The 16,285-nt window shown below is 52.8% G+C and overlaps 1 long non-coding RNA gene across 2 annotated transcripts in view; it reads left to right on the top strand.

Annotated features, from left to right (window-relative positions):
• The first annotated feature begins 329 nt into the window (after positions 1-329).
• Positions 330-16,285, top strand: part of LOC115637791 — a 63,851-nt gene continuing 47,895 nt past the window's right edge. For both annotated transcript variants that reach the window (XR_003997347.1, XR_003997348.1), the window contains exon 1: positions 330-476. This is a non-coding gene — a long non-coding RNA (uncharacterized LOC115637791). The remainder of the gene's footprint in view (positions 477-16,285) is intronic.

Raw genomic sequence — 16,285 nt, 5'->3', positions numbered from 1 at the left:
GCACAGCACTGCCAGAAATGCTAATCCACATCTTTGGCACCGCTCAGCAGCACTGACTGAGGAGGCTGCCAAGGGGGAAATTGGGGGGATCCCTAAGAGGGGCTTAGGGGCTTCTTTACAGGGGACTTGTCTGGAAATGGCAGCCCTGATCTCTGACCCTCAGACAGGCTGGGCTAGAGAAGAGGTGCCCCTGTGTTTGGCACAGGGATGGAGAGCCAGGTTAATTGTTGGTACTCTCCCCCTGCAGAATGAATGGTATGTCTCTCAGGCAGGCAGCTAGCAGGCTGCTGGTACCCCAATGCATTGTGAGCGCAGTCCAGCCAGACAAGGAGATGTCTTAGTGGCTGTGCTGGACCAGGGACCTTCCTTGGGTTTCCTGCAGCTCCCAGCTCCCTGGGCAGCAGCTGGCTTCTGCATTTCACCCCCTTATGGTTCTGCAGCAGGAGCAGCCCCTCCATTTCTGCCCACTGCGTTTGGTAAGTGTTGGGGCTCTGGTCTGCCCTGGCTGGGGAGCTGCTGGGATTAAGGGAGAATGAGGAAGGGGAGGAGTATTGAGGGCTGGGATAGGCATTGTTCCAGGCTGTCATAGGGTGCCCCGGTCAATTTCCCACACAGGGAAGGGAGGTCTTTGCACCATAAAGGGGCATGTAGGCAGCATGCTGCCGGCTTGGGGAATAAAGGCAAAGGAGGATGAAGAAACAGAGGGAGATAGATGTCAGGACATGGCTGACTCCAGATGGATGGTGGCAGGGTTGAGGTAAGACATGTGTTTAGAATACAGGGAAATCAAACTTTCCAGTGGGTTAAAATCACATAGGGCTGATGATGCTTCCATCTTTGTGAGTGTGTAGAACTGATGCCCAGACACTACGTTCACCCAGGGGTTACAAATACCCCGGACCCAGGGAGAGGTAATTAATAATTGTCAGGGAGTAAAGGGTCACAAATGCAAAACTGCTCCAGGGAAATGGCTGATATTTCTTGTAATCTCTAATCAGCAGCGGCGAGTGTTGGACAGACCCAGGGCATGCCAGCATAATGGCTGGGAGTTTTCTGTTTGGTAGCTGAATAATCCCTGGTTTCTCATGTCTGTGCTGCTGATGTTGTGATTATTACACCTGGCTTGAGAGGCGGCTCCAGAAGTGTGGTCACAGCTTGCAGTTGTAATGAGTCCTAGCAAGTCTCGCCTTTAACAGCAGGTCTGGACGTGAGGATGAGTTAAACTGGGAGATCTGGTGTCAGGGAGCTGAGAACAGGCTGAGCGATTCCTTTTGACACACAAATATACTGTCTATGATTAAAAAGAATTACAAATAAACAACTAACCCCCCAAACACTAAACATTCACTCCAGATCCCTATCACCCCAACCCCCCATCTCTATTACCCAAGGTACCTACAACTCCCACCCATGGTCCCTATACCCCCTCAGTCCTAGTTCATTACCCCAGAAATCACACCCTATCACCCAAGGCGAGATATTTCCCGCCCATAGACTCATAGACTTTAGGGTCAGAAGGGACCAATGTGATCATCTAGTCTTACCTCCTGCACAAAGCAGGCCACAGAACCCTACCCATCCACTTCTATAACAAACTCCTAACCTATGTCTGAGTTACTGAAGTCGTCAAATTGTGGTTGAACCCATATCCATGAACCAATGTGGCTGAACCCATATCCATCCTATCCTAGTTCCCCATCACCCCGAAAACCACACTCCTGTCACCAAATGCCCAATGATTCCCAACCCTGGTCCCCATCACCCCCAAACCCACACCCCTATCACCCAAGGCCCCATGACCCCCATCCCAAATTCCCATACTCACCCCATCCTTGTTCCCCATCACCCTCATCACCCAAGGGTCCAAGACTTCCACACTAGATCCCTCTCACCTTACCACCACTGCAGGTCACCATGCCCACCCTCTACTAGCTCCCCATCACCCCCATACCTCTATTGCCCCCATGACTCCCAGCCCCAGTGTCCTCACCCCAGGTCCACCCTAGTCTTTCTGTCCCAGGCTTCCAGAAGGAAAACAGATTTCAACATCTGTGTGAACAGAAATGGCTCCAGCGGTGCTGAGCTGTGTGTTGTGATGAGAGCTTGAATTCAGGGGGCTTTCTGGGCTCCCCCAGATCTCCTAGCTACAAAGCAGCACCGGGGTATGTGGTTCCTGTAGTTGCGCCCTGCCCGTTGGTAAATGGCACGAGCATGCCTGGCTTCTTGCCTTTCCTCACAGGCGCTCTGGGAGCAGTGTGTGGAGGATGAGGCTACACAGAAATGATAGATCTCTTTCCAAATGTTCACGATTCACCAGGGCAACGGCCTCTCTGCTGCCCTTGCCACTGGATTTTATCAGGTTTGCCCTGGAATACCCTGGCTCCAAGCCCCTGGCACCCAGGCCCAGCCTGTGCCCTCTGGCCACATGGAAATCTTCCAAACAGAAAGACAAAGCAAAGAGGTCCAGTGTGGGGGGTTCCCCTTGGGCGAGGTGGGTGCCTTGTTCCCTCTCATCCCCCAAGGAGTAGGCAGGGGGTGTGACCGTGTGAACCTAGTGTGGCTCTGGGGGCACAGAGCTGGGATATTCATGCAGCTGCACAGAGCCCCTGCATTGCTTCCCAGGACCTGCCTTCCCCTGCTAGTGCTGCTCCACTGGGCTGCCCCGAACCCTCCAGCACAGAGGGGAAAGTGCTTGGTTTAATACCCATGGGGCAGCCTGACCTTACATGTGGACATGCCCGGAGATTTCTGGGGGCTTGGGTGATATTAGATGGAGAATGGCCATGCTCCACAGCTCTGCCCCATGGCTCTGCCCTGCGCCACCTCCCCCAGCCACCGAGCTCCTAACATAAGGAAGGGCCTTTCAGAGAGCTGGGGGTGGTGTGGGGATTGCTCTTAGGCTCAGCCCTTCCCTTGCCTGCCAGTCGAAAAGTTCCATGATTTCCTCATCCCCTGCTGGATTTTCCAAAGGCCACGTTCCGGCCCACAGTTTGAAGCTGAAGGACACAGTGATATGCAGGAATCTCTTCCATCAGCCGCTGAAATGCAGCAATGCAGCTATCGCTGGGGTGGAGTGTGACGGCTGTTGAACAGCAGTTTAGGTCAGGAAGGGGCGATGAAACTCAGGATGGCTTGGTATAAATGATGGGAGTGATGCAGAGGAAGAGATGGGGTCATTACTCCACCCAGCAGGAAGACTCACGTATGGCCAGTGCTATTTCTGCAGCCATAAAAGCCCCGTCTCCCCCCAACCTCCACCCAGCGAGTCCGGCTGATAAGCTGAGAGCCAGAGCTGCCATTAAATGCAAGTGGCCCACGCGGCCCTACGGTCTTGCTCTGCTGCTAACTTGGTCTCGCACTTGCCGATGTCCCTGGAGGAAGATGGCGAAAGGTGTGCGCAGCAGAGGGATAAGGAGGGTGTGGAGAAGCCTGGTGGGACTCTGGGGGCAGGAGCAGGAGATGGGAGGCCGAGGAGGATGTGAGGTGGCAGCAGCAGTCTGAGCTGTTGTCTTCAAGCCTCTGCCTTTAACTTCACAGCCTTTGCTATGTGCCAGGGCAGGCACTGAATGAGATAAGGGGTGGGCCTCGAGGTATCTTGTCCCGGTGCTCAGGGCTGTTCCTAACTAAGACCTGTCTACTGGGGATGGAATTCAAAGCTCAGCTGTTCAGGTGCATTTCCTCCTTGGCTGGCAGCTTTCGCAAGCCCCGATGGGCCAGATGCTGCTGTCAGTTACGCTGGCTCTATGCCAGTGTCACAGGGCAGTTTGGCCCTTAATTTCAGATCTCCCACAAGCATGCAAAATGCTGCTAACTTGAATCCACTTACACTCTCTTGGAATTGGGCTCTGTGACTCTGTCTGGGCTGAGGCTGGGACATTAGCTGGAGAGGGACAGAGGGTAATGTTTGTGGGAGGGCAAGGGCTCTGATCGCTCCAGGAGAGGAGTCCAGAATCTAGACCCACTGTGTGACCACAGCCAGTATGCCCGGGAAGAGCCATTCAGAGCTGATGAGTCACCTAGTGCTTGGGTCCCACCAGCAAACAGCATGGGCGGGAGCAGGGGAGTGTGGAAATAATCGAGAAGAGGATGGGAGGCCGTGACACGACACACCCTATTTGATGCTGTACGCTTGACGTTCAATTGCTGCTGAAATTCTCCTGCCAGGACCAAACTCGTAAAAAATACTAGCTACTTCTGAGCAGCTCCAAGCTAGGATCCAAGCGTCCTGATTCCCCTGCTCTGCCCTCTAAAGCCCTGTGCCTCCTGGAGCGCCTTGATCTAGCCTCCCTTAGTCCCCTGACAGGTGCCGCAGGCTCCTTCTTTGGGTCCTGGCTTTTTTTAATCAATGGCTTGGGTCCCAGAATGTGCAAGTGCTGCCTCTGAGCCAGGGAGCTGCAATCATGGCTTTATTCTCTTCTCTGGGGTTTCTGTTGGGCCGGCGGAGCCTTGCCGAATAGCAGGGGAGGCTCTGTAATATCGGCCTGGAGGGGATGGCTCATGTGTCAGGGAATCCCGGAGATGCTCACAGTCTTTGAGTGGGCGGAAACAGCTGGAGGCACAGACAGGCCTGGGCAGGCGGGTCATTCCCTCCCATGGGGAGTGAGACACACGCTAAGACCTTGGAAAATTTCCACCCTCCTTTCTGGAAGGGAAACGGTCACATTGCACAGGAGAGAATCTGCTGAGTGCAAAGGGCCCAGAAGGGGGAATGATGACAAACAGCAGCAGCTCTGCTTCTGAGGAGAGACTCCCAGGGGAGTCCCTGAGACACCAGCTGTAGGCACATGGCCCAGGAAGCCATCCACTGGCTCCCTTCCCCAAAGGAATTAGCTGGGTGTTTGCATCTGTTCAGCCACAGAGGCAAATTGAGTCGCTTCCCCTCTGATGTCTGGGGTTTTCATTTCCTGGCGGGTGTTTGTGACTCTGAACGGAGGTTCTGAGGAGGCCAGCACCAGGTGAGAGGGGATTGTTACTGGGTGGGAGTAGCAGAGGTGGAAGAGGAAGAGATTGGCTGTGAGGGGAGACCTGGGAAGGATGTATTGCTTATTGGATGGGAAGCGGTTGGTTCTACATGGGAGGAACTGGGAGGCTGGTTCTTTGGGGGTTGGGGCTGGAGAGGAGTGGGTATTGGGAGGAGGCGTGTCTCTCGGCAGTGGAGCCAGAGGTGAGAGGTTAAGTGACTTGCCCAAGGTCCCACAGGGAGTCTGTGGCTGAGTCGGGGGCAGACCCTGATGGCCAGGCCTGTGCGCTAACTGGAGACGCCTCTCCTGGTGCACCCTGGTCCTGCCTCCCTTGTCTCAGATCACCAGACTCATATGCAGGAGACACGCGGCTGAGAGGAATTCATCAGTGGCGCCTCTCTGTGTCACCCTCAGGGCTTCATGCTGCACGCAGTAACTGTCCTAGCCAAGGACAGCCAGCCAGAGCCCCCTCCGGAGCTCATGGTGCTGCTCCTGAACCAGCCAGGAGGGGCTCCTGTGGGCGGCCTGTCTCTTGCAGATGGGTGGGGGGCCTGCTACCTCTGTAGGCAGCTCTCTGCATTAGTGCAAAATCCGTGCACTCAAAACAGGTCACCGCTTGCCTGAGTTGCAGCCCAAAAGCCAGCTCCCTGCCCTATAGATCAGTGGTTCTCAACCAGGGGGCCGGGGCCCCATGGGGGGGCCCTGAGCAGGTTTCAGGGGGGCCGCCAAGCAGGGTCAGCATTAGACTTGCTGGGGCCCAGGGCAGAAAGCTGAAACCTGACCACATGCAGCTGAAGCCCGAGGCCCTGAGCCCCACCACCCGGGGCTGAAGTCAAAGCCTGAGCAATGTAGTTTCATGGGAGCACCTGTGACATGGGGCCCCTGGTGACTGCCCGGCTTGCTGCCCCCTAACGCCAGCCCTGGCTTTTATATGCAGAAACCAAGTTATTGTGGCACAGGTGGGCCGTGGAGTTTTTACAGCATGTCAGGGGGCCTCAGAAAGAAACCGGTTGAGAACCTCTGCTATAGATGACTCCAGCTCCACTGTGGGCCTAGGCAGGAAACCTGTAGGGTGACCAGATAGCAAGGCACACTAGCAACCTGCCTCCTTTTGACCTTTGTCCTTTCCAGGAGCAATGTCTTTCCCAGCCCCCTGATAACAGAATACATCCAGCCCCCCTCTCTGTCAGTAGCACATTTCTGGCTGATACTTCGGCATAATGGATCCCCTGCTCAGAAGCCTGGACCCGGGAGGAAGGGTGTGGCAAACCCAGGGTGTGGATCATACACCCAGGGCACAGCACGGCATGGGGCTTGGCAGTGTTTGCAGTAGAAGATCGGTCACCCCCTAATGCTGATTAATTAGGACTTGGGCCCTGCAGAAGTGTACTAGGTGCTTTACAGGGCCGATCCACAAAGGCCCCTAACTCCCCTTGGTTTCAAATCCCTCATGACCTTTGTGGATCTGGGCCTCCTGGGTCCCGGCCGGCCTTGCTGGGCGGTGTGGAAGTGGCAGCTAGTGCAGGGAAGCCCGGCAGTAAATCCAGGTGTTGTGCTGCGCGTTGGCCAGTAGGAGCCTGGCTTTGAGTCCCAGCCGAGGGGAGCGACCTCCAGCCTGTTTACTGCTAACGGGCTGCACTGCGCTGTTGGAGGAGACGCAGGAGTGATTCCTGGTGCCCAGGCTGGCAGGGCCTGGGGGACTGCAGAAGGCCGCGGTTACTGTGTGTTGGAGTGAGGGGTGGGCAGACTGCGGAGGAGGCCTCGTGCCAGCTGTTTAAGGAGTCTGGCCTGTGCAGCTAGCGGGGCGGGGGGGTGTGACCCTGGACAATGGCTGGGGCAGTAAAGCCAGGGCCTGGTGGGACTGCCAGATCCTTGGACCTGGAACCTCCCCTTCACGGATCCTCAGAGTGATCCAGGCCCATGCAGCCTACAGCTGAGTCCATTTGGTAGCTGCTGCGTTCTCCTGGGGTTGGGAGCTGGGTCGGCCCTGGCAGCAGCCCTGAGCTGAGATGGAGACTCAGGGCCAGGCTGGTGGTGGGGATGCCAGGCATCCTCCCTCGGTCCCCAGGGCATCGTGAGCAGACCACAGCCCTCTCACAGGAGAGGAGGGCTTGGCTGGTGATGTAATCCACTGGCCGCGCTCTGTATCCACTACACAGCGCTGTTCCCGACGGGGATGGTGCAGCAGTCGAGCCAGCAGAATCTCAGGGAGCGGAATCTGTTGAGAATAAAATCAGGCCACAAAACTAGCTCCACGCAACTGAGCTAAAAGGACTGTGGCAACCAGTTCAAAGAGGTGCGGGCACTAGATCCCTGTGTGACTGGAAGGGAAGGAGGTCTCATGGCTTCAAGTCTTCTCATGACTCTGCCATAGATTTCCTATGCAACCATGGCTGAGAAGCCCTGAGGGCTGTAGTGCGTTAGGAGGTGCCAGCTGGAGGAGTTTGACACCCAAACGCCGTGTTCAGGATTTGTGGAGCCCTTGTGCCAGCATGGCATTCCCTGCTCAGCACTGCGGGATGCGTGCTCCTCAGCCTTGCATACGGCTGCCAGCGGGGTCTGAACCGTGCCAAGTCTGTGACTGTGGCACCAGCTTCTGGGTTTTCCCCCAACCATTTCCTAGCTCTCCAGTGCTCAGGCGAGGGCTGCTCGGCACAGGCTCCAGGACTGAGCCCTGCAGGCTAGAGGAAAGCGGCAGTCTCCAGCCGTGAGCCACACCCAAGGGCACTCAGCCTTCTGCAGCTGCCGAAGAGCTGCTTTGGCAGCAGGGGCGGCTCCAGGCCCCAGCACACCAAGCGCATGCTTGGGGCGGCAAGCCACTGGGGGCGATCTGCCGGTTACCGCGAGGGCGGCAGGCAGGCTGCCTTTGGTGGCTTGCCTGCGGAGAGTCTGCTGGTTCCACAGCTTTATGCCTGCAGGAGCTCTGCAGAAGCCACGGGACCAGCAGACCCTCCGCAGGCAAGCTGCCGAAGGCAGCCTGCCTGCCGTGCTTGGGGCGGCAAAATGCCTAGAGCCGCCCGTTTGGCAGGAAGGGAGCCTGTAGCCAGTTGAGACCGAAGCAGATTTAGAACATGAAAATGTGGGTGACACGTGTATTACATAAAAGAATCGTTTGTGCAGTTATCAAAGCAGCTAATAAAGGTTACAGTAGGAGCTGTGTTACTTAGGGCTAAATCACCATAATTATCTGCTATTAGATCAGCTGCCTTGCAACTGAGACACTTCATAAGAGAAGTTTCTATTTACCTTCAGGGGCTATCAGAGCAAATCTAGATTTCACCTGTGTGTGTGTCACACTGTCTGAGTGGGTGGCGGGGTCTCACATCTCTGTGTATGTGTGTGTCTGTCTCTGTCTCTGTCTCCCCCCACATCCCCCATTATCTAGGGTCAGAATCCAAGGGCAGTAATGAAAGTTGACAGCAAACAAAAATTACCCAAGAAGCATATAATAGTAATTCTCAGTCCAGATAAGGGGCGAACTCATCCCTGCTGCCAGCCATCGAGGCCAGGGGGAGCTGTAGCTGGTTACCCTCAGCTGACTTTGGGCCTCGGGGCTCATTGCTGTGATTGTAAAAAGAACGAGGAGTCCTTGTGGCACCCTAGAGACTAACAAATGTATGTGGGCATAAGCTTTCATGGGCTAAAGCCCACTTCATCAGATGCATGCAGTGGGAAATACAGTAGGAAGAGATATATATATACAGACAACATGAAAAAATGGGTGTTGCCATACCAACTGTAATGAGACTAATTGATTAAAGTACTTCTCATTCTTTTTGCTGATACAGACTAACACGGCTACCACACTGATACTGTGATTGTGTAGATCTCTTAGGCGATCAGCAAGCAGGACAGAGAGAGGAGAAATGAAGGGGAAGAGAGAGGGAGGGAGTGGGAGAGATCCAGCTGTGAGGGGAGAGAGCAAAGGGGCTGAGTCTGACATCTCATCTACCCTATGCTAGTGGGAGAACTTGGGACAGGTTGGGAGAACTTGGGACCCTAAACAGGTATGTTCAGGGTCACACCCCTATGTGGGGCACTGCAGATGGGCAGCCATGGCTCCCTGGATATATCCATTCCCTTCATGTAATGTTATTTTGCACTGTTAAACATTTGCCGTGTTCCACCCCAGAAGTGTCTGCATTTCAGAGACAGGAGAAGCGATTTTCTGTATCTACAGCATACTATTTAGAAAATGCTTTGGGCTCCTTCAGGACTGGACAGTGCTATAGAAATGTGAGTTTCTATTCTACAGAGGGGAGAACTTTTATAAAGCTCTCATCTCTGCTCTAACATCCATCCATCCCCAGCAGCGTCAGTGGGCCAGTGGGCAGCCCCGATACTGCAGAGGCTGTCGGAGATGGTGGCACAGGACACTTGGTGTCAGCTTGCTCAACTCTTACAGGCTGGCCTGTGAGTGCACGTCCTATGGGGGAGGGGGCCAGATGCTTATGCCTGTTTAGGGACTGTGGCTTATGGATAAATGCCACCTCTGAGGTACAAACTCCCCCAGCTACTTCAGAAAAGGGACCATTCTGGAAAGCCTGGATGGGTGGCAAAGCTAATGAGCATGACAGCTGGGGAGAAAGCAGGCCATGTGCGGCTATTAGGACACATGGGATTTCCTGGGGCTCCATGATCTTCCTTGGGGCAGTAGAAGGGAAGCGACACGTGAAGGCACACGCCCACTGTGTGCACGTGCACACACCCACTGTTTAACTCGGGAAGGGGTTCCTGCCTGGCAGATAGAAGTGTTCCATGCCCTGAGGCAGTGGGAGGCTGGAAGTCGCCCCACAGATCACAAGTGTTGCTTGGCTGCCCCAGCTTTCCGTGTCTCGTTATACAAGAGCCAGGCTGTGGAGAAGAGATGCCAAGAGGGATTTGGCCCTGGGAGAGCAAGGTGGGCTGGCTAGAAGTAGGGGGCCCTCTGGGACTGCATGCAAATGCAGTTGCCCCCCCAGCCAAAAATCTCCCAGGGGCCATTTTTGTTAGGGACAATGCCTCGGGCAAGACCTGTGTAGCTCAGAAAGGATGAGATTCAACATTTGCTCTCAGTCCCTAGGCCTGTTTCTCTGCTGCTTCCTGACCCAAGAGAGTCAAACCCAGATCCTCAGCTGGTGTAAATCAGCAAAGCCCCTTTGAAGTCAGTAGACCTACAACAATTTACACCAGCTGAGGAACTGGCCCTAAATGATTGGCTCGGGCCCAGTACCAGTCAGATTGCAGCGGGGATGGGGGCAGGAATTCCCTTGCCCGCCCTTGAGCCTTTGTTGCTGAATGATTGGAGGAGTTGCACTGGGCTGGGATTTTTTAAAAAGGCTAAAGGAGGAACCCAACTCCAAAAAATCCCAATCTTAGCCTTTGCTCGTCAGCTGAGATCTAGGGGCCCCTCCCCAGCAGAGGTTAACAACCCAGCAAGAACCGAGGAAGCCATTTTCAAGCCGTGGCTGGCAAGGAAGGATGAGAAGGAGACACCAGTTGTCCCACAGGGAATTATTAAACATAACCCCCCCCCAGCAGCCCACTCACGTCTTGTCATCGGAGCACTGGGAACTATGTAATCTTTTCCACTGTGGAAGGAGAGGAGTTTGGAAAGATGGCCTGTGTCCTCGAATGGGGGAGGTTGTTAGAGATTGCAAAATTTACTCTAAATTGACACCGCCGTCTTCTGGGTCTCCTTGCCTCGACCATCTCCTCAGTGGGTGTAAATCAGCACAGTTCCATTCCTTTTAGGGCCAAGATCTGCCGAGGATGTAGCCTGTTGTGTTGTAGGGTATGAAGTGCACTCAGGTGTGACTGCAGTACGGGCAGACATACCCACGCTAGCTTTACCTACCCTTGTACGGCTAAAAATAGCTGTGCAGATGCAGCAGTGCAGGCTTCAACATGGATTGTACAAGCTCCCCGGGAGCCTACTTGCATTGCTGAAGCCTGCTGCACTGCTTTTCTTAGCCATGCTAGCATAAGTAAAGCTAGTGCAAGTATGCGCTGCCTGCGCTCCCATCACACCTTGGATGTTATGTAGGTCTACACAGAGTTTACAGTCTAACATTTGTGCATGCACATATGCAGTGTGGTATTCATGGGTGTGGGCATGTCCTTGTGGGAGTGCTAGCATACATGTGTGTTTGCCTGTGTGCACAAGCACATGTGTGTGTGTGCATACCTGTATTTGTGTGTGCTCGTTTGTGTGTGTGTGTGGAGTGTTATGTTGCATTGCGCAAGCATGTGTTTCTGTGCATGTGTTTTCATGTGTGCTAGTTTAAACGTTGCTTCTGTTTGTACACCTCTTTATTTTGCATGAGTGTGCACGTGTTACTATGCAGACACACTTTGCACGTGGACATGTTGAGGTTTGAGGTGTGTATATTTGTATGTGTGTTAATATATACCGGACCCTTGCTAGAATGCGGGATTTGGGATCCATGCGTGGTACCGCGTTAACATGGGGACCTCACTATAGGAGGGACCGCGTTAAAATGAATTGCAATTAAAGTAATATAATTTGGGATTCATGGCCACGACCGCTTTATATGTGAATTCGCGCTATATAGATGCACGTTCTAGTAAGGGTCTGGTGTATCTATGTGTTTGTGCAGTAGGGGTATATGCATATTAATAGATGTGAACATCTGAGCTTTTTAGCTGTGTGCGTAACTTTGTGTGTGTATAGACCCAAGTGTTTGGCTGTGAATGCCCATATGTGTTTGTGTGTGTGTGTGTATGCATGTGTGTGTTTGCATGTCTGTGTGTGTGTGTTTGCATGTGTGTTATGCGTGTGTGTGTATGTGTATATGGGTGAGGGGTTATTATCTTGTTCTTTGCTCTAAATATGATGCATTCATATGATGGGTTCAGCATGGAGTGCCCTGTGCAGAGTGTCCAGGGACAGCTGCCCAGGCTGCCTTCGCTCAGGAGGCGCTCAGATGTGGCCATTACCTCTCCCTCATCACCACCTTGCAACATCCGCACAGAACTTTTTGTGTGCCCAATCCGGCAGAGTCATTTTGCCTTGCAGGGCTTAATAATCTCTCATTTCCTCACAATAAACTGTTATTCCCCGAATACTGCTGGTGACTTCTCTCAGTGCTCCCAGACAACGATGGCAGTGGTGGATCCAATTAGCATGCAGGCTGGCAGGCAGGAGTGTTGCTGGAATGGCTAACATGGAGCAATACAAGCAGCTGGCAATTGCAGAGTTGTCAATATGGAGCGTTTGCTGGGACTGTGTCCAGTCCATGTTTAAATGTCCCAAGCAATGCGGCTGTGGCTCCTTTTCTTGAGATGACGTCACACCCACCAAGATCTCACTGCCAGGGTGGTTTTCCTGATATTCAGCCCAGATTGTATCATTCCGAAGGGAATCTTGTCTTCGTGGCAATCCCATCATCTCTGGAAATGCTGTACCTGGTGTGGTTACCTGTAGCACCTACAGTAACAAGAACTGAGAGATGTTAGCAGAAAATCTGTTCCCTCTCTAGATTTACAGTTTATTTCCTTTGGACATTTAGCAGTGCTTTGTGGCACTGTTTCTCTAGCATAGTTAGGGCAAGACCAAGGGTCATGGTGGATTCTCCATCTTTGACAATTGTTAAACCAAGACTGGATGTTTTTCTAAAAGATCCACTCTGGGAATTATTCTGGGGCAGTTCTCTGGCCTGTGTTGTTCTGGAGTCAGGTTAGACGATCACAATGGTTCTTCCTGGGCTTGGACTCTGTGACCCTTCCCATAATAAGTAAAGTTTCTATTTTACCTATTTCCCAAAGCACTGAGATGGCAATTAGCAATGTCCTGCAGCAGGTCTGTCGGGACACTGGTGGGGATGAGCCAGGGCAGTACACCCAGGTTGGTGACATCCAATGACTTCAGTGGGAGTTACTCATCTCTGGAGGGAGAGTCAGAAACAGGCCCAGGACTTTGGTTGTTCTAAAGAGGAGCCTCTGCTCAGGTTTCACTCTGAGCGCAGTGCATGCTGGGAGTGTTGTCAGTGCTGAGAGGTTACCCAGGCTCGATAACGCTGTGAACCTCCCTGTGAAGTCAGTGCTTTAGTCTGAGGCGCTCCCGATGTCAGGAGACGCTGCCCTTGGGCAGCTCACATAAAGCACAGTCTTCAATTGCCCCGTCGGTAAATGAGAGTAGCATGTGTCTGTGTGCCCATTATGAGGCCCTGTTTTCAGTTGCGTATAACTTTGCCAAACTTTACCCATTCAGGCTGAAATTCCCCCTGCCTCTGGTTGAGTTTTGTTGGAAATTTTCAGCAAAAATAGCTTAGCAGCTTCCAAGAATAAGCTTAGGGACAAATACGTTGTTTGGTCCATGTTAAAATTCTTCCAACCACTTTGTTGAGAAGCTCTAGTAGGGGCATGGCATTGGGACGGGGGTGGTGGTTGGGGGCAGGCGGGAAAGTTCACCTGGTGTCAGGGACATGCCTTCCACTGTTCCTGTGAAAAACTACCCAAATTTGGCCATGTTATAAACCTTTGAAAAAATCAGTTTGCACAGGCTCAGTAGAGATTTGTTAGCAAGGCCGTCCTTACCCAAATGCAAAGTATGCAACTGTGTCGGGCGCCAGGGAATTTGGGGCACCACACTTCCTGGTGCCCTGCACAGCTGTGTGCTGCTCCAGCCCCTGCCCCGCCTCTTCCACATGGCCCCCACCCCTGCTCCGCCTCCACCCTGCCCCATCCCCGCCTCTTCCCACCCCTGCTCTGCCCCAGCCTCGCCCCCACTCCCCTGAGGACTGCAGCAGGGCTGGGCCTACACTCACCTAGGGTGACCAGACGTCCGGATGCGGAGGCCTGCCCACCCCCTCCATGGAGGGGCTGCGTAGAGCCCCAGAATAGCTAGGGATGGCCCTGCTTGTTAGAGTCTGGCTGCTGAATTCTCTGAAGATCCCAGCTGCACCAGGCCAGGGCTGCAGGGGCTGAAAAGGATTTTGCTTGCAGTTGCTGCTTCTGGCTGCTCCAGGACAGTGTGGGGACAGGCACAGAAACGGAGAGCAGGGCGACTGTCTCTCCTGGGCTCGTGATGCCCTCTGTGTTGGCACTCAGGAAGCCTGGAGGAGGAAACAACTTGACACAAACACAGATGGGACAAGAGCTAGACCTAGAGATTCGGGGAGAGAATAGCTCAGGACAAGGATGGAGAGACAGGAGCTGGAGGGGAGACTGGGATTGGCTGGGCAAGGAGGCTGGGGAGGGATGAGTCAGGTTCAGAGGAGACTTGGACAGGGAGCCAGGGAAGGTGGCGAGAGACAGGATGGGTATAGGGACAGCTTGGAGGGAGTGGGGCAGAAGGTTTCTTGGGGTTTCAGATTGGGAGGAACAGAGGCAAAAGGGTCTGTGACCACTAGACACATTCCTCTCTTGAGCCTGAAATGGAACTCAAGACTCCCGAGTCTCGCCATTCCTCTGCTGTCAGCAGATATCTGTGAAACCTACTGGCAAAGAATGTGTATCATCGCCCTCTAGTGGCTGGTCTGCTTAGAGGATGACAAACTACTACTGGGGTCAGTTATTCCGTGAGCACGCATGGCATAGGAATGGTTGGTGGCATGGGGCGAAAGGATGCTGTCACAGTTAAGACAGTTGAAGGCTGCCCTGGATTCTATCTCTGGCTCGGCCACAGAGTTCCCATGGGTTGCTGGGAAAGTTACTGCTCCTCATTTTCTGGGTGCCTGACTTGCAAGCCTGGGGTCTGGTTTACAGCAGTGCTGAGCACCCACAGCTGCAGCTAAGGTCAGTCAGAGCTGGGCTTTATAAACAGCTATAGAAGGCTAAGGACTGCGAAAAAAACCAGGCTTAGCTATCTCAATCTGGGCATATCTCAATCTCTGAGCCTCAGCTGCCCATCTGTAAAATGGGGATACTGCCCTTGCTCAGCCCCACAGAAAAGCCCACAAGGAGCTTAATGAGTCTGTATTCAGAGCAGGGTTTGAATAGTGTGCAGGAAATGAGGTCTGGGCCACACACACTGACCAATTAGGATAAAACAAAATATTAACAAGCTGTTGTCCTCCCTGTGCACCGAGTGAGAAAATGAGAAAAGCTCTGTGCCCACGTAACGAAGGTGTGTATTATAATGCATATGTAATGCCGACAGATTGAACCAGGGACCTCTGGAGCTTAAGGCATGAGCCTCTACTGCATGAACGAAAAGCCACCTGGCTCTTAGCTAAGGCTGTCATTTTCTCTCTCTCTTTAAGTGTCTTGATGCCAGAACATCACACCCAGGAGATGGGTGGGTTACACATAGGCACAAGGAGGCTTAATTGACTTTGCAGCCATCATGTTCTTTTAAAGTCATTTTTGGTTTGTAACTATTATGAAAATGGAGGGCAGCGCCTTTTCCTCTCAAGGTCACCAGTTTGATCCCACACAGCAACACCGGGAAAGGTTGTCTGTTGCTAGAGTGATGCACTCGATATCTGTACTTTGGTAGATAGAGAGATTGCCTCATTAAAGAGCAAGTCCAAACTCTCGGAGAAGCTGGAAGAGTTAGAGATCAGCAAATGCATAAGCCAGTGTCGTCGTTCCCCTGAAGCAGTGCATTTCAGTCTGTGGTGCATGGGCCCCCAGGAGTCTGCAGACTGGCTAGGGGTCTGCGAAAGGTCGTTGTTACTGCAGAACTCCCTGTGGCCCGTGGATCCCTGGGGGTCCACAGACTATATCTAAGGTTTCCAAAGAGGTCCACACCTCTAGTCAAAAATTCTTAGGGATCTGCGAATGAAAAAAGATTGAAAACAACTGGCCTGGAGCAGAACTTGGTCTGATTGTGTTTTGACCACTTCAAGCAAAAGCGACAGTTTATAAAAACAAAACCAAATCCTTTCTGGAGTGGCAGAAGTTTGAAATTGGCTGGCTTACACGTAGGCACTGAAAACTCTGGGGCTGAACTCTGCTATCCTCACACAGCTGGTGACTCACAGGACAATATCACATTGTTCATTTATCTGACTAGCCTCAATGTGCAGGCCACAGGTCAGCAGAAATTGCGCTCCCTCGTTGGGCTTCAGGGAACGTGGGCTGTAGATTGAGCTCATTAGAGTCTCCCATTTTAAGCAGCTTCATTCTGACTGTTTGTGTTGGACTGAAGCTTGAATACAAACCTTTAACTGCCCCCCTCCCAATTGTATCCCTTGTGCGAGTGAGATAGGCTGCATGATGCTTCTCCGACAAAGGGGAGCTATTACATTCAGTCCAGACTGCTGCACCGCTTTCAGGAGGTTGATTTGTCTTGTGTAACCCCAAGTTTTACCTCATTTAAAAACGACTTGCTTACAAAATCAGATATAAAAATACAAGTGTCCCAGCCACACTATTAC

The sequence above is a fragment of the Gopherus evgoodei genome, chromosome 20 (genome assembly GCF_007399415.2).
Source record: "Gopherus evgoodei ecotype Sinaloan lineage chromosome 20, rGopEvg1_v1.p, whole genome shotgun sequence".
NCBI lineage: Eukaryota > Metazoa > Chordata > Testudines > Testudinidae > Gopherus > Gopherus evgoodei.
The sequence above is the reverse complement of the archived record's forward strand: the minus strand, read 5'-3'. Positions and strand labels throughout refer to the sequence as shown.